Below are 18,796 nucleotides of genomic sequence, written 5' to 3' on the forward strand. Positions count from 1 at the left end.
TGCCAGATAATAAATAGGTATTTATTCTAAAAAATTAAAACGATACATTGATAAAAAATACATTTTGCAAAAAAATATTTTAATTTTTTAAGAGCAGTTTCAAAATTGTTAATAAAAAATAATGTAGTTACTTTTGTTTTCTTTCATTTTTAGCAAAAATCTTTTTCATCTTCTATTCGTAACTATTTTAAGTCTCATTTATTAAATATTATATTATAATTCATTATAATTTATTTATCAAAAGTGTATAGGTAGTTAATACTATCAAAAGGTTTTTCAAAATCTGTGTATATGATATCAGTCTGTTGATCATTGGAAAATTATTTATTTATTTTTTTTTTATTATTAAAATAATTAAATAAATAACAATTTTAAATTTACAACCTATATAAAAAGTAATAGGTACAATAAGTTATTGTGTTAATATTTATTTTTATCTAGGCTTGAGGGAAGGTAGCGTCCATTGACACTACTTCCAATATGAAAAAGAATTAGGAATGCATTTTTAAATAGATAGGTTAGGTAATAATATGTTTGTCATAGCAGATCTGTTACTGCGGAAACCATGTTGCTGCTATAGGCGGGAATGACCCGTTTGGGAGCAGTATAAATAATTTACCTGAAAATTGTTAACACGTTTGGGCGCATTTATGAAGACACCTTTGGGCACAATCGGTCTACAACTAGTAATGGAAAGTCTTATTTTATAATTAGTAATATTAGTAATATAAGTATATTGTAAGAATAATAAGGCTATATTAAATTACATAAAAAAATTAGGACCACGTTTTGTAGGGGAAAAAAATGTGTTCAGGGATAAGATATTTTGAAAACAAGATGATGATGTAAAATTTTTAATGAAAGATTAAAAATAAATAGGATTGGATTAAAGTGAGTTTTGCATATTATTTAAATGAAAATTATAATCATATGTATTAAGTTTTAATAGTCGGTGCGAAGAGAAAATAATTTTATATAGTCTTATTAGTAGCTTTAAAAATGGTGTGAAATAAACTTTGTTCAATGTATCAATGATTTAAGTTCCATGACTCCAACACCCTAAGTTGTGAATTTTCACACCAAAAAATTGTGTTAACCTATCATAAGATGCAAATAAAGAACGCCCAATATGCGGTGGAGCAGGACTAAACCCAATAGAACAGTGGTTAGTGCTATTATAAAGCAAAATAAATTTCATCACACTAGTCTATATACTATCATTGTTTTTACTTCTAGGAATTATATTTTTTAGATAATTTTTTAATGTCCTTACCAAATGATCTGCTCCGCCATTTGTTGATAGATTATACGGAACAATTTTAACGTGAAAAACACCATTGTTCTTAAGAAATCATTCAAACTCAATAGAGCAAAATAGAACTGGGGATACCGGTCAAAATTCATTGAGAGTCGTGCAGGTGATTTCAATACAAAACCAAAACAAATTAATATAAAATCGTTTTATTTAACAATAAAATATGTTACATAATGGATATTGAAAAAACCGAACTCTGCTGCGTTTTTTGGCGCAGTCGGGGAAGATCGTTACAGCAAGATATTAGAACGCGAGGCGATCAGTGATGGATTGGACGTAAAATACCAGTACCATGCTGATAAGTCCACAGGTGAACAATGACTATATTATTTTCTTTAAATAAGTATACATGTAATATCTTATCATTACTTTTTACAGGAACGTGTGCTGTTATAATCACGAACGGTGGAAAAGATAGATCGCTGTGTGCCAATTTGTCGGCATCGAGGTATTATACAGATGACCAATTAGAAATACCCGAAAACCAAAAGATCATTCAAAACGCAAAGTTATCGCATTTACGCACGGTTGAAAAAATTGCAAGAATCGCACATAAAAGGAATTGTCTATTATTGTTCAATATGAGTGCGGCATATATATTTGAAACTTATATGGATTCAGTGATGGCTGTTTTACCATACGTAAATATTATGATTGGAAGTACTGAAGTGAGTGGAATCAAATGCGGTGTAATAAAATAAAATATTTTTTTATTACAAAAGTATGTTTGATTTTAGGAAGCCAAAGCATTTGCCCTTGCGAATAAGTGGGATACGACAGATATGGAGAGAGTCGCACGCAAGATGAGCACTTTTAAGGTCAAAAAAGACGGTTATCGCTTAGTTATTTTAACTCATAGGTTAGGTCACAGAATCATCAACAACCACAAAAAACAATAGATCATCATACCTGATCATTACTTAATCATTACATTTTACAGGAACGTGTGCTGTTATAATTACGAACGGTGGAAAAGATAGATCGCTGTGTGCCAATTTGTCGGCATCGAGGTATTATACAGATGACCAATTAGAAATACCCGAAAACCAAAAGATCATTCAAAACGCAAAGTTATCGCATTTAACCACGGTTGAAAAAATTGCAAGAATCGCACAATTGTCCGTTATTGTTTAACATGTGTACCTACGTGCACGGACGCAAGTACGCCACGTATCTTATCGCAGCGCCATGTCGGACGGGGAAGCTCCGTGATAAAGTTGCTTCCTCCCCCCCCCCCTCTACCGTACATCACTGAGCTGTTGGCCGTTGGCTATTTGTCGCCGGCAAAAAGTCTGCGTATTTTCCAGGCGGTCGAGCCTGACGCATCGTCCCGTCCGCTCGCCACCTCACGCGATTAAACCGCGTGTGCGGACAACACGTTTTTTCTTCATTTAAGTCGTTGTGACCGTCTTTCGCCATCCGCCGAACCTAGCGGAGTCTGCTTTGTTTTGGCACGTTTTTTACGTCGAACGAGTGTGTCAGTGACCTCGTGGTCGATCCACCCCGTGGTCGTTCATTTTTTTATATATATACCGTGAAGTGTAGTAACACTTCGTAAGTTCCAAGATAATTGTGGCTTGACGTATTAACTACACTCCGGTTTTATTCCGTGAAATTAAATTTACGTCAATTCAAACGTCAAGAGCTGTCGCCTTACCAGCCCGGACTAATCCTGCAAGTCTATAACACTCTTATTAGTATACTATTATATGTATTTACATTATTATATGTAAAAAGAACTAATTGTTCTGATTCCTTTATAATATTATTGTGATTACGCGGCCGTGCCCGCATAATTATTGTTAATTATTATATTATTGTTTTGTTTACGTTAGACGCGTGGAATATTCGATCATTTTATAGTAATTTATACTTATATTTGTCACGTTATATCATTTATTATTATACTTCATATTATATTAATTAATTGTTACACCTTGGGTACCCTTCCTTATCACAGCATCCCGCGAGTCGTTGCCGCCAACCGCACCAATCGCAGGAGCGGCTTCGGCGCAAACAACATGAGTGCAGAATATATTTTTGAATTGTGTATGGATTCAGTAATGGCTGTTTTACCATACATAAATATTATGATTGGAAGTACTGAAGTGAGTGGAATCAAATGCGGTGTAATAAAAAAAAAAAAATAATTGTTTATTACAAAAATATGTTTGATTTTAGGAAGCCAAAGCATTTGCCCTTGCGAATAAGTGGGATACGACAGATATGGAGACAGTCGCACGCAAGATGAGCACTTTTAAAGTCAAAAAAGACGGTTATCGCTTAGTTATTTTAACTCATGCCGATAAACCAGTTATCATAGCTATTAGTAAATATTTTCATAAATTTAACTTTTATAATAGCTTATGTTTAATATCCAATCTTTTTTGGAGGATCTTGTTTCAACATTTAATGTGCCGGAAATATCTGAGAAAGATATTGTAGACACAAATGAAGCTGGCGATGCTTTTGTTGGTGGTAAGATAATTTGGTTCAATTAAGAAATGTCTTTATTTTAAAAGTTATATTTTTGAATGATCATATTATTCAATATCGGGCTCATACTGGAATGCTAGACGCAGGAATGAATCAAAAATAAATACTCGATGTACCTGTTTGCGTTGTTGGTCATTTGCTCTGCGTGAGTCAGCTACGAATCGACGCGCTTGTCTTTGCTCAAATTGTCGTTCATTCCGTTCTGCACGTGTCTCTTGTAATTGAGATTCACGCAATTGCGACATACTCACACGAACATTCGCACTATTGGATTGGTATTGTTTGTCTGTTATTTGCGCTCTTCTATTTCTCATGTTTGTAGCTGCATTTGTTCTACGACAAACATTGGCATTCTGGCGTCTACTTGGCATTTTAAATGACACAAACAAATAATTTATTCAAAGTAATTATTTATGTTTTATTTTTTTTTTTGTTTATTTTTGGTTACCTTGCAACGTCAGGTAATTCATTATATTAATATTATATTTTACAAATGGCAACCATTAATAAATAAATATTATTCTCAAATCTTATAACCACCATAGCAACCATTTTTAACAAAAATGTCTATCGTAAATCTCAAAATGCCTGTTTGAGCACCTCCCGGGAGTGGTCAATCACCTTTTTAAATTAGCCTTAAACGTATTATCAGACCTACCACATATACACAAAATATTTCATGAAAATCGGTCAAGTCGTTTCGGAGGAATTCGATAACTAACACTGTGACACGAGAATTTTATATATTAAAATTAATTTTTCCATTGCACCGATAGACATTGAATTCTACCTATATAGTATATAAGAAAAGCTGTGTTTTATAAATTATCATACAATAACATTATAAAAAATGTTTTTCTATGAATACTATTTTCTTTATGAAATAACAATACAATACATCAGTTTGATAAATATAAAGATTTTTGACATGAAGTACACATGATAATTGAAAATATCCTTTCTCTGCAGTTAAATACAAAAAGTAAAATTACATACTATTTATTTAACACAATATAGCCTATATTGGGTGTGTTATATTAGAATTTAGTGTAAAAACACGTAAATACAATTTAATAAAAAGTATACATAAAAATAATAAAATTTAACCTACTTGATTTTACTTCAATAAAAATATGCATAAAAATTTCATACTTTTAAAAATAATTTTGTAATTTTTTATACAAAAAATTAAACAATTTTAGTAATGAAAATGTATTAAATTATCTTACCAGCAACGAAGGCATCGCCAGCTCCATTTGTGTCTACAATATATTCCTCAGATATTTCCGGCACATTAAATATTGAAACAAGATTCTCTAAAAAAGAGTGGATATTAAACATTAGCTTTATAAAAATTAAATTTATGAAAATATTTACTCATAGCTACGATAACTGGTTTATCGGCTTGAGTTAAAATAACTAAGCGATGACCGTCTTTTTTGAAAGATTATGAAAATTATTTTATTTTATTACACCGCATTTGATTCCACTCACTTCAGTACTTCCAATCATTATATTTATGTATCGTAAAACAGCCATTACTGAATCCATATACGATTCAAAGATATATTCTGCACTCATGTTGAACAATAATGGACAATTCCTTTTATCGGCGATTCTTGCGATTTTTTCAACCGTGTTTAAATGCGATACTAAGATAAATCCCTAAAATTAAAAATATATATTTGATGCGTTTTCCGTTGCACTAACAAACATTAAATCATGTATAATAATATGTTATTAAATATAATTTAGATCAATGTTACAAAGAAAGTATAATTATACTGATTGTCGGTTACTACCATAGATATTATACTACTAAATAAGCAACGACCATATGGAATGCATAACAACATAGAGGACGCTGTTTGATTACAAGATTACTCGTACGGACACTATGAACGGTAATACCGTAGCATGGATTTTTTATATTGTCTAATTGAACTGTTATTAATGGTTTATTAGCTATTTATTTTATTAATTATCTTATGTCACAATTTATTGTCACAAAAATATTTCTAATATACATATTATGCACTCTTGTCGTCCAAAACGGCTTAGATCACTGCACGATGTTGTTACGCTGTTCGTAATGCCGTTGTTATCTACAGGTCCTGTCTAGTAGTATAAGGTTACTACGGACTTAACTTACAATTATTTTGATTAAAATGTGATAATGATAACAGTAATCATGGTTTTAAATCTGTAAAATCTATTACAAAAAAAAAAAAAAAAATGTGGTATCCAGCCCATAAACTTATTTATGTTAAAATAAATTATAATCGCTTATTATTTTTGAAATAAGTATAATTTATTATACAATAATAATAGGTACTATAATAATTAAAAAGTTAAATTTTTATAAAAAAAAAAAAGATTTCTACCAAATAAGAGAAGTTAAAAAAATCAATATAATATCATATAATCAAAAAAACTTACAGTCACAAAGTAAAACTTTGCGTTTTGAATAAAATTTTGATTTTCTGGTATTTTTAATTGGTCATCAGTATAGTTTCATCGGTTTTCAATATCCACTATGTTACATATTTTATTGTTAAATAAAACAATATTATATTAATTTGTTTTGGTTTTGTATTGAAATCACCTGAACGACTCTCAATGAATTTTGACCGGAATCCCCAGCAGTGTATTGCACGTTCGGATATTTTTCTATTTCTTCGTATATTCCCATTTGTTTTTTCCCTGCCAATATTGCATCATTTTTCTTTAGATTTTTTTTTTAATATATTTGCATTGCCTACCACAGTAATGATTAACAGTGGGTTACAAAAACCTACGACTGTCACGTCAAATCGTATACTAAATATATTATAGATATATACGAAATATTTGTTATAAATAAAACTAGTTGATGTTACCATTAGCAACAGAATTTGTCTTTTTTTAATATTATTTTTTTTAGCATTTTTAAATTTTTTATATATAATGTCTTTGGGGTTTCACAATGCCGAACCCAGGATTTGTTTTATTTTTCCGGGGGTTGGGATTAAACATGCATACTTAATTCTATAAGAAAATAGAAAATAATTCAAAAACAATTAAATACACAATACACTTACTGTTTAATGTATTATATGCATTTAATATATTAATGTAAATTGTCAACATTTTAACATTATTACAATGATATTAACCCATTAAGCATTACTAAAAAAAATTTCTTTCCTGAGAATTTGGGAGGAGGGCTTAGGTTCAAAAGCCCCCCTAAGGTTACGGCACTGTGGTTTTGTATTAATCTAAATACTCAGCTCGTAATTAAAGAAACAAAAATATTTTATTTAACATTTTTAAAATAACTGACTTTTTTAATACCCAATACTTCAAATAACACTCATGGGTTTCCCTCTTAAATATTGTTCTCTATAATTTCATAATAGATATTTTTACTCTAAAACTTAGTTATAGTGGAATACGACAGATATAGAGTCAGTCGCACGCAGGATGAGTTCATTTAAAGACTTAAAGTCAAAAAAGACGGTTGTCGATTAATTATTTTAACTCAAGCCGAAAAAACCAGTTATCGTATCTATGAGTAAATATTTTCATAAATTTAACTTTTATAACAGCTAATAATATTGATACCCACTCTTTTTTAGAGGATCTTGTTTCAAAATTTAATGTGCTTGAAATATCTGAAGAAGATATTGTAGACGCAATTGGAGCTGGCGATGCCTTCGTTGGTGATAAGATAATTTAGTTCAATTAAAATATGTCTTTATTTTAAAAGTTATATTTTTTTTCATTTTAATCGTAACATGTAATTTATCTTTATAGCATTTTTCGCTAAATATGTTTTGAGCTATCTATTGAAATGTTGTAATCAGTCTGGAATCAATGCGAGATGCTATATAATAAAACGACATGGAATGACGAGAGGAGATACGTTCGATTTATAAATTTATTCTGTTCGCAGTAATTGAAACATAAAAAGTAATATAAAAAAGTAATTGTTCATTACAAAAATATTTTTGATTTTAGGAAGCCAAAGCATTTGCCAGTGCGAATAAGTGAGATACAACAGATATAGAGTCTGTCGTACGCAAGATGAGTACATTTAAAGTCAAAAAAGACGGTTATCGTTTAGTTTTTTCAACTCAAACTGAAAAACAGTTATCGTAGCTATAAGTAAATATTTTTATAAATTTAATCTTTATATTACAGCTAATGTTTAATATCCACTTATTTTTAGAGAATCTTGTTTCAACATTTTGTAACGGTACACGCTGTGGCGCTTCACAGTTTCTTATAGAAATATAACGCAGGTGTTTTTAGGTAATTATGCTCTATTTGTTTTTATATAAATTTAATTTAATTACAAATTAAAGGATATAGTTTACGAACCCGAGACCGTACAATCGGACTATAGGTTCGAGACCATTTAACAATTTAGGAATATTGTTGTTTTCTACAATCAAGGGTGGAGGTACGGATTACCGCGTCTGGCCCGCTTAAGGGGTCTGCGCGCGACCAGTTTTTTTGCTCAAAAACTGCATGTCTTACAGGAAAAATTCTCACGCCTCGCAGATTGGTCCGATTTACGTATTTTTTTTTTTTTTTGTTAGATAGACCAAAACTTTTTTTAGCGTGCCTTGGACTTGGATTTTTAAAATTATTTTTCTTAATCGTATGATACCGATTTGAATTTAATCCATATTTACAACTTTTTAATTTTTGTGTTATTTTTCGTTTTTAGCAACGTAATCAAAAATTGAAGTCTTAGGTGCCCTGTAAAAAATCTTCCTCTATCTAACAAAAATAAAATCACGAAAATTGGACCAATCTACAAGGTGTGAGAGTTTTTCATGTAAAGTGTGTTTTTAGCAAAAAATCACGCTTGTAATTTTTCTGTCTGGCGATTACGTTGACATGTGCATGCGCGTGCGTAAGTAACCCCGCGACCCGTGGACCACCACTTATTGCTACTGGGCACTGGCACTACGCCGTCCTAGCGGTCTACCATAGAGTTAGAGTAGTATCTATTACTATTTACTCTATACCACGGACTAAGATATACAGGACTGGACACGACAAGGTTGGAGGGTGTGGGGGGTTGACTACGAAATGTAGTACAACAGGCGGTGTTCGGGGGGATATTTTCCTTTTAGCTTAACTAGCGCCGTCTTAGTGGATACTTTTGAAACTAGATGACATTATCACCATAGATAAATAAATACTATTATCAGTTATAAATTTGTAATAAATAATAATGTGATCTAGTTTCAAAAGTATCCACTAAGACGGCGCTAGTATAGCTAAAAGGAAAATATCCCCCCGAACACCGCCTGTTGTACTACATTTCGTAACCACAATATTCATCTCGTGTCCAGTCCTGTATATCTTAGTCCGTGCTCTATACGGTCTACAAAAACGTTATCTTATCTACTAATCTACTATTATAAATATATATTGTAATGTCCCTAACATTATTGGAAAACAACAATTTCGAATAGTCTTATAATGGTAAAACACATATACATCTATGTATTAAATCATAACCATAGCGCTAAAACGTTGATAAATAAAAATATAATGTAAGTTGTACACTTGTACGTACAAATAAAAAAGCAAAAAACAAGGATCACAAGAACGAAAAATATAAATTAATAATAATGAGTAACACATAGGTAAAATATTTCATATTACAGTAAATTTATTTACATTCATAAAATCGTATACATTTTATATTAGTATATTTGGCTGCAATTTTTCAGCCACTAAATATTTATTGTAAAATTGTACCAATTGACTTTCCATTTTAGTTGTCCAAAACTCGTCATCTCGCTCAGTTTTTTCTATAAAAATATCTAATAACATCTAATATAATAATATCTAATAATAACATGTAATTGTATGGAACAACTTTATTAGGTTTGGATGTTGTATTATTATGATACTTACCTTTTGGTGTCCAAACTACAAAATAACAGATTTGTTTATTAGCCACATGCAATTGACTCTGCACTTGGTAATAATAGATATCGATCTTTTTCAATTGCAACTCGCCCGAGTCATTGACCGACAAAAATTTGATTTTTTTTGTTGCAACACCTTCGATGACTGTCATATCTTTAGCGCTATAAGGACACTTTACTTCCAATAAGTCCTTATCTCCTATCAACCCATCAGGAGAACAAGCTAAAAACTTGAAATCTCATCTATAAATAGACCCGCTGGAAATACTTCTAATCCCAACTTCAGCTCAAAATCTTTTTTGGCCATAGGCTTATATTGTATTCCATACCTATAAACATCAATTTTGTGTACCTACCTATATAATTGAATTTTACTAAATAAATATTTTGTAATCATATCTCAATGCTGGAGTTGATGGTGTGAACACTTCGCCGTATCTAGACACGCGGTAGCGTGTCAAGCCAAGTTCTAGCTACAGAACTAGCGAGCAACACCGTGTGTAATATTACACGAACCATTTGGAGCCACTTTTGACCCCCTCATAACTCAAAATCTATTCCACATAAACATGTCAAATTTGGCTTATATATTGAGACTTACGAGATACATATGTTTTCCAAATTTCATAAACATACCTCAAACCGTTATTTAGATATTAACGTCCCAAAATCGTCATTTTTATGACTGACTGACTTATCTATAGATCAAAATTCTAACCCAGTTCCAGATGACCTAGAAAGTTCAAATTTGGCATACAGATAGGTAGTTAGGTTAATACAAAGGAAAAAATCAGAAACTTGTAGATTTTTAATTTTTTTAATTTTTTTAATTTTTTAATTTTTTAATTTTTAATTTGTTATCAATTGATTTTATTATAATTTTGCAATTAATTATCTATTATGTTTTATTTTTCAATTAATTAATTAATTGCCTCTAATTTAATGTAGTGTTGACTTAAATTGAAAAATTTAATTAAAAAATTTAAAAAAAAATTAAAATTAAATTAATAAAAAAAAGAAAAAAAAATTAAATTAAATTAATTTTTTTTTATACGTATGTCGGAAAATACAATAGTTTATTAAAAACCATTTGAAAATTATTTTAATATGATTTAATAGCTATTAATAATTTACTTACAAAAAAGTAATGATATCCCAACAAAACATAAATGTAAAATGATAGCCAAGTTCAATTAAATAATATGCTTTGGTTGTTGACTTCAACGACAAAAGAAGTGAGATCTAAATGGATGCCAAGTTCAATGGTCAGTCCTGAAATTTATTTATAACAACATAAAATATAATTTCTTCTTATCACTTAGGATAATGTTTTGAAGCCTAAGGTCTGACTTGGCTAGTTTTCATATACGAATTATGTTATAGCCTTCGCAAGTTATAAAGTTGTAAGTTCTTTTTTATTCTTCTAAAAATTTGGCTTGCTGGTAGAAACTAGCTATCGAACACAGTGCTCTTCCATGACTGTTTTGGTTGGTACTTAATAATAATTCGTATATGACAACTAGCCAAGTCAGACCTTAGGCTTCAAAACATTATCCTAAATGATAAGAAGAAATTATATTTTATGTTGTTATAAATAAATTTCAGGACTGACCATTGAACTTGGCATCCATTTAGATCTCACTTCTTTTGTCGTTGAAGTCAACAACCAAAGCATATTATTTAATTGAACTTGGCTATCATTTTACATTTATGTTTTGTTGGGATTGAGACTTACGAGATACATATGTTTTCCAAATTTCATAAACATACCTCAAACCGTTATTTAGATATTAACGTCCCAAAATCGTCATTTTTATGACTGACTGACTTACCTATAGATCAAAATTCTAACCCAGTTCCAGATGACCTAGAAAGTTCAAATTTGGCATACAGATAGGTAGTTAGGTTAATACAAAGGAAAAAATCAGAAACTTGAAGATTTTTAATTTAAAATTTTTTAATTTTTTAATTTTTTAATTTTTTATCAATTGATTTTATTATAATTTTGCAATTAATTATCTATTATGTTTTATTTTTCAATTAATTAATTAATTGCCTCTAATTTAATGTAGTATTGACTTAAATTGTTCCGCTAACCTTACGTACAGCCGAATATGTATCGAATGTCGATATTGTCGACCGGCGCGCAGCAACATAGGTACTTTTTTTTTCTATCTTTGTATGTAATTAATGTTATTTTTTTTTAAATATTACAATTAAAATAATTAAATAATTATTCTTACAAATAATGAATTACCCACCCATCAGTAGAAATTATAGTCAATAAAATTATGATAATTAAAAATATACTCAAAAAGAGATAAAGTAATTGTATATTAATTTTACATATATTTTATACTCTGTATATTATACAACAGAAAATATTTTATAATAAATATTATTATTTTTTTTTTTTTAATGTTAGACGTAATAGTAACTGAATTATAGTATATAGTAATAAACTTAATCTATAGAATACGTCATGGTAAATTATTGTTATCGACGATCGAAATGAAGTCGTTTCGGGGGAAAAATCAGTACTAAGAATAGACAAAAATAAAAACCAATAATATTGTTAGGTAAAATATACATAATATAAATATTGTTTGTATTTCAAAACATAGATAATGTTCTCATCGAAAATATAAATAATGACACACAAAAAAAAAACCCGTAAACGTAGGAAAATATAAATAAAAACACACAAACAAAAAATTATAACCCATAAACGTAGGAAAATATAAATAAAACACAAAAAAAAAAATTATAACCCGTACATGTAGGAAAATACAACAGTTTATTAAAAACCATTTGGAAATTATTTTAATATGATTTAATAGCTATTAATAATTTACTTACAAAAAAGTAATGATATCCCAACAAAACATATATGTAAAATGATAGCCAAGTTCAATTAAATAATATGCTTTGGTTGTTGACTTCAACGACAAAAGAAGTGAGATCTAAATGGATGCCAAGTTCAATGGTCAGTCCTGAAATTTATTTATAACAACATAAAATATAATTTCTTCTTATCACTTAGGATAATGTTTTGAAGTCTAAGGTCTGACTTGGCTAGTTTCCATATACGAATAAAATTATGTTACAGCCTTCGCAAGTTCTAAAGTTGTAAGTTCTTTTTTATCCTTCTAAAAATTTGGCTTGCTGGTAGAAACTAGCTATCGAACACAGTGCTCTTCCGTGACTGTTTTGGTTGATGCTTAATAATAATTCGTATATGACGATATTAATATACGAATCGTCATATACGTCATATATCGTCATATACGAATTATTATTAAGTACCAACCAAAACAGTCATGGAAGAGCACTGTGTTCGATAGCTAGTTTCTACCAGCAAGCCAAATTTTTAGAAGGATAAAAAAGAACTTACAACTTTAGAACTTGCGAAGGCTATAACATAATTTTATTCATATATGGAAACTAGCCAAGTCAGACCTTAGGCTTCAAAACATTATCCTAAGTGATAAGAAGAAATTATATTTTATGTTGTTATAAATAAATTTCAGGACTGACCATTAAACTTGGCATCCATTTAGATCTCACTTCTTTTGTCGTTGAAGTCAACAACCAAAGCATATTATTTAATTGAACTTGGCTATCATTTTATATATATGTTTTGTTGGGATAAAATGTAATTTACAATATTTTTTCAGGGGGTATTGGGTCTAAGCTTGCACACACGTCCAAAATTTGAGATAGTTAGTCTAAATTTCCACTCTTTATGCCAAATGTCACTTTTGACCTATCACAACAAACATAAACATTTTATAAATAAAAAGAGATGAAAAATACAAAATAATTGTTTTTTTTTATGAAATTTGTATAGTGTTAAAGTATAATAGTATAAAAATAAATTTGTAATATTGTTTTAACCTGTTCTATTGTAGCTCCTGAATTTCTTCTACGCTTTTTATCAAAGAAGTTAAGAATTCTAATTTTTTCTCTTCCACTTCCTCGGCTGAAAGCGATAGCTCTTCACAGCCCAACTCATTGTACAGATCGCCGTAATCAGTATCGGTCCCCGCAAATTTTTTGCTTTGTAACCTAAACCAAATATATTTTCAAAAAGCAATACAAATGACTGAGAATATTCATAAAATAACAATTAAAAATATAGTTTATCATTAAAATAATAATATATTATAAAAACATTTATAAATCATTATTATTATTATTTCATATTATAATAATATACTGTTTTTGCTCAAAGTTGAGTCTATTTTTTGGAGTTCTCCTTGCGTAGGTCTTGTTCTTTAATAATTTTGAAATTAACCGTTTGGTAAACTTTCTAGGACTTCCCTTAGTTGCTCGTTTAAATAACTTTCGCATGTACTCTGGGCCAAAGTTGAACGATGAAACTGTTGTCATACATAGAGTGTTATACGAACCTAAAAAAACTCTTATTATACATATTATCTATGTGACATTTGCCAACAAATAATAATAGAAAAATGTTACTTCTTTGTTTAAATTGCGTAATATTAGGCCAATGAAGCAAATGAGCTGAGGCAGCACCTTGTAAAATAATATTTAAGGACGTAAGCACCACAGGATAGGGACAGTGCTGGTTTTGAGTGAGAGACGGTATATGTTCTTATTTTTGTGTGTTTGTTTGTGTGAATAATAAAGAAATTTAAAATAGTGTGAATTGTTTATTAATCTTTTTGTGTACCATCGAGAGATAGGTATACTACAGCTGCATACACCATACATATTACATATATTAAAATTATTTAATTATAGTATTTACAAATCATATTTTATTTACCTCGCAGGGAATATTTTACTCTTTTTCCACCTACAAATTTTGCTACAACGCTGTTGTAAGACTCTACAAAATTATTATTCATGTTCTGAATAAAGCTGTCTGAGTGAAAAGCCACCAATTTTTTTGCAGCAATTACGTTTTGTCACAATCCTCATGTCTCCATTTCAGGAACATAAGTTTGGGAAGTGGAATCAGCTTTACAAAAATATCTATAAAGTAATTATATCATAATTAATGCTCTAATCCATTATACTTACAATCACACTAATACTCATTTACAATTAACGCATAAGCACCGAGCGGAGGCGACGAACTTACAAATTGCCTAAATGTTGCCCATTATTTAATAGCCACGACAAGGCCCCTTAAAGGACTATACAACTAAAAAAAACATATTATTTTTTTTGTGTCAAAATATAGTGCATTAAATAGAAATATTTTGGTGGTATAAAAATTATTGTCGGACAATTACTTCGGTGTTTATTTATAAATCGCGTAAAACGCGTGACGTCATAAAATCACACTGTCCGCCAGGCCATATCTAAAATACACGCGTTGTATTTATTTCGCTCGATTAAAATTGCTATAGAGAAAAATTGATTTAAGGTTTAAGTTACTAAAATACATTTATAAAAAGGTCATACATTTCTTTAGATGATCATATTATTTTTACAGTATTAAAATTTGTTTCAAGGTAGTTTATAAGAAAGACAAAAAAATAAAATATATTAAATAGCAAATACATTATATTAAATAAGAATGTACACTGTTAATTAAAGTGAAAACAAAATATGTGTTATTATGGGGCGGGACCCGTTTCGCCCAAAAATGACCCTCACCCTTTCGCCCGGTTATCCATTTCGCCTAAATTTTGTTTTTATATGATTCCCGTTTCGCCCAGAATAGTTTAGATCGATTTAAAATTAAGTTGGTAATGCTTATAATATTTGAGTAGCATTTAGCGTTATCCGAAAAACACCACGAGGAGGCGATACTCTTTGTTTTCCAAAAATTTTTTTTCGCGAAAGTGGTACATTTAACAAATTTAAAATTTAGTTCACAATATTTATAAAAACATCATTAAAAAACCAAATTGACCTTATTATAAAAATTTATACATATAATAAAATCGATTTTAATCGTTTAAAATATATTTATTAATACCTACACTTTATTGTTTATTTTTAAAATTATAACACATGATTTTAATGAATTCATAGCGAATAATTATCGGTATCTCGTTATTTGTTTCTGATTGTGTACTAGCCTTTAAATTATAATAACAAATTTTAATACTGTAAAAATAATATGATCATCTAAAGAAATTTATAACCTTTTTATAAAGGACTATTTTACGTGACACTGTTGGGGCTCGTTTCTTCGTTGATGACTACTGATTCCGGAGCTCGCTGTGAGTGTTCCAATATTCCACGGCTCGGCGGTATTATATCGCGACGGTCGCCGATGTTCTCGTAATGAGACTATGGGTCTAATTGCTGGTGATCAAGCCGCGGTCACGGAGTCGTTGGTCATAACGTCGAAGGCGTTCGTCAAAAGTCACGAGGACTTTATGATGTTCGGGTTACGAACCGAATGTGACGGACTACGGGCAGTATTGATGGCTTGTCACTGTTAGCTTTGGTGCCGATTGTCGTCGAGATGCGTAGCCAACGCCAGGTCTTGTAAATGTTCGCGGTGGCTCGTAGGTCGCTTCGGTGGTTTCTCCTTAATTATTGCCGTCGAAAGTGTGCTATAATGCAGATCTTGACGGCTTGAAGTGTGGAGAAAGAGTTAGGTTGCTAGGTAACCCAGCGGAATATCATTTTTAAATGCCTTCAAGGTATGCATTGTTAGTCTTTTTGACAAGGTAATTATAATTTCTCGAATGCTTAAATATGAGCTACTTTATTAAAAACTTGAGACGGTGAAAAACTATGTATTACTGTTTAAATTTGTAATTGATTTTTTTTTTTTTTAGTGGAAGACCGAATATCATCAACAACCACAAAAAACAATGGACCATCATACCAGAATTGTCAAGTGAGTAACTATATATTATTGCATGTATATAAAATATATAAAATATATAAAATATTAATTATATAACCTTCAATTCATTTTGTTTTAGGCCTGGGACAGTCGTAGGTTTTTGTAACCCACTGTTAGACATGACTGTGGTAGGCAATGCAAATATATTAAAAAAATATGATCTAAAGAACAATGATGCAATATTGGCAGGGGAAAAACAAATGGGAATATACGAAGAAATAGAAAAAGATCCGAACGTGCAATACACTGCTGGAGGTTCCGGTCAAAATTCATTGAGATTCGTTCAGGCGATTTCAATACAAAACCAAAACAAATTAATATAAAATCGTTTTATTTAACAATAAAATATGTTACATAGTGGATACTGAAAAAACCGAACTCTGCTGCGTTTTTTGGTGCAGTCGGGGAAGATCGTTACAGCAAGATATTAGAACGCGAGGCGATCAGTGATGGATTGGACGTAAAATACCAGTACCATTCTGATAAGTCCACAGGTGAACAATGACTATATTATTTTCTCTAAATAAGTATACATGTAATATCTTATCATTACTTTTTACAGGAACGTGTGCTGTTATAATTACGAACGGTGGAAAAGATAGATCGCTGTGTGCCAATTTGTCGGCATCGAGGTATTATACAGATGACCAATTAAAAATACCCGAAAACCAAAAGATCATTCAAAACGCAAAGTTATCGCATTTACGCACGGTTGAAAAAATTGCAAGAATCGCACATAAAAGGAATTGTCTATTATTGTTCAATATGAGTGCGGCATATATATTTGAAACTTATATGGATTCAGTGATGGCTGTTTTACCATACGTAAATATAATGATTGGAAGTACTGAAGTGAGTGGAATCAAATGCGGTGTAATAAAATAAAATATTTTTTTATTACAAAAGTATGTTTGATTTTAGGAAGCCAAAGCATTTGCCCTTGCGAATAAGTGGGATACGACAGATATGGAGACAGTCGCACGCAAGATGAGCACTTTTAAGGTCAAAAAAGACGGTTATTGCTTAGTTATTTTAACTCATGCCGATAAACCAGTTATCGTAGCTATTAGTAAATATTTTCATAAATTTAACTTTTATAATAGCTTATGTTTAATATCCAATCTTTTTTGGAGGATCTTGTTTCAACATTTAATGTGCCGGAAATATCTGAGAAAGATATTGTAGACACAAATAAAGCTGGCGATGCTTTTGTTGGTGGTAAGATAATTTGGTTCAATTAAGAAATGTCTTTATTTTAAAAGTTATATTTTTTTAATTTTAATCGTAACATATAATTTATCATTACAGCATTTATCGCTTAATATGTTTTGGGCTATCCATTGAAGAGTTGCATTCAGTCAGGAATCAATGTGGGATATTACATTATAAAACAACACCGAATGACGAGTGGAGATACGTTCGATGTATAAATTTGTTAATAATAATTAATTATTAATTATTTCTTAATCTTAATTAAGTAATTAATATAAAATTTTAAATCAAATCTAATTTACTAAATATATATAAATAAAAAAATGTATTAAAATTAAACTACTTAACTAGAATATACTTTAATAAAAAGTATACATAAAAATTGTATTTTTTTTAAAAATAATTTTGGAAATATTAAACGAAAGTAGCAATTTTTATGATCAAAGTTTAGTTAGGTTTTAAAAAATAATAAAATTTGGTTTGATTTATTTTAACTCTCCAGTCAGTGTACCACTTTTCCGTGAGATTAAGGTGAGATTGGAGATTTTGAGAAGCTACGACGGGATCAGAGTGTATAGATAAGATTTCCTTATCATCTGCATAATCGGCAGTTAGTGTATTAGGTATTGTTGGTTGGTCTGAGGCAAAAATATTGTAAAGGGTAGGTGAGAGGATACCACCTTGTGGAACACCAGTTGATATATTGGCTATAGAAGAAAATTCATCACCGACATGAACTTGAAAGTGGTGATCGGAGAGATATGCCTTAATAATAGCGAAGTATGTAGGATGAGTACAATTTTTTAATTTATAAAGGAGTCCATCATGCCATACCCTATCAAAGGCTTGAGAGATATCCAAAAATACGCTTGTACAGTATAGTTTTTTTTCTAGTGAGTAAGAAATGGCGTCTACAACTCTGTGAACCTGTTGGACCGTAGAGTGAGAGGAGCGAAAACGGAATTGTGAATCAGGAAGGATGGATTTTTCAGAGATACA

General features: G+C 30.2%; 3 long non-coding RNA genes across 8 annotated transcripts; all 3 read right to left on the reverse strand.

The window, feature by feature from the left end:
• Positions 1-1,445: 1,445 nt before the first annotated feature.
• LOC126549918 (uncharacterized) lies at positions 1,446-4,798 on the reverse strand. The gene is made up of 2 exons (XR_007603892.1): positions 3,928-4,798; positions 1,446-2,995 (listed from the first exon to the last, which is right to left on the reverse strand). It is a non-coding gene; the product is annotated as an uncharacterized LOC126549918 (long non-coding RNA).
• A 584-nt stretch (positions 4,799-5,382) lies between these two features.
• Positions 5,383-6,645, reverse strand: LOC126549919 (uncharacterized). The gene is made up of 3 exons (XR_007603893.1): positions 6,417-6,645; positions 6,251-6,345; positions 5,383-5,476 (listed from the first exon to the last, which is right to left on the reverse strand). It is a non-coding gene; the product is annotated as an uncharacterized LOC126549919 (long non-coding RNA).
• Positions 6,646-12,540: 5,895 nt separating this feature from the next.
• On the reverse strand, positions 12,541-16,347 carry LOC126549917 (uncharacterized). Of its 6 annotated transcripts, XR_007603888.1 has the most exons (8): positions 15,893-16,345; positions 15,009-15,119; positions 14,816-14,917; positions 14,537-14,745; positions 14,227-14,464; positions 13,964-14,156; positions 13,642-13,812; positions 12,541-13,510 (listed from the first exon to the last, which is right to left on the reverse strand). It is a non-coding gene; the product is annotated as an uncharacterized LOC126549917 (long non-coding RNA). The 6 variants fall into 6 exon arrangements; XR_007603890.1 differs by having other exon boundaries at positions 13,964-14,464; positions 15,009-15,077; positions 15,893-16,347; XR_007603891.1 differs by having other exon boundaries at positions 13,964-14,464; positions 15,009-15,077; positions 15,870-16,347.
• Positions 16,348-18,796: the final 2,449 nt, after the last annotated feature.

Source organism: Aphis gossypii, chromosome 2 (assembly GCF_020184175.1).
Source record: "Aphis gossypii isolate Hap1 chromosome 2, ASM2018417v2, whole genome shotgun sequence".
In the NCBI taxonomy this organism is placed as follows: domain Eukaryota; kingdom Metazoa; phylum Arthropoda; class Insecta; order Hemiptera; family Aphididae; genus Aphis; species Aphis gossypii.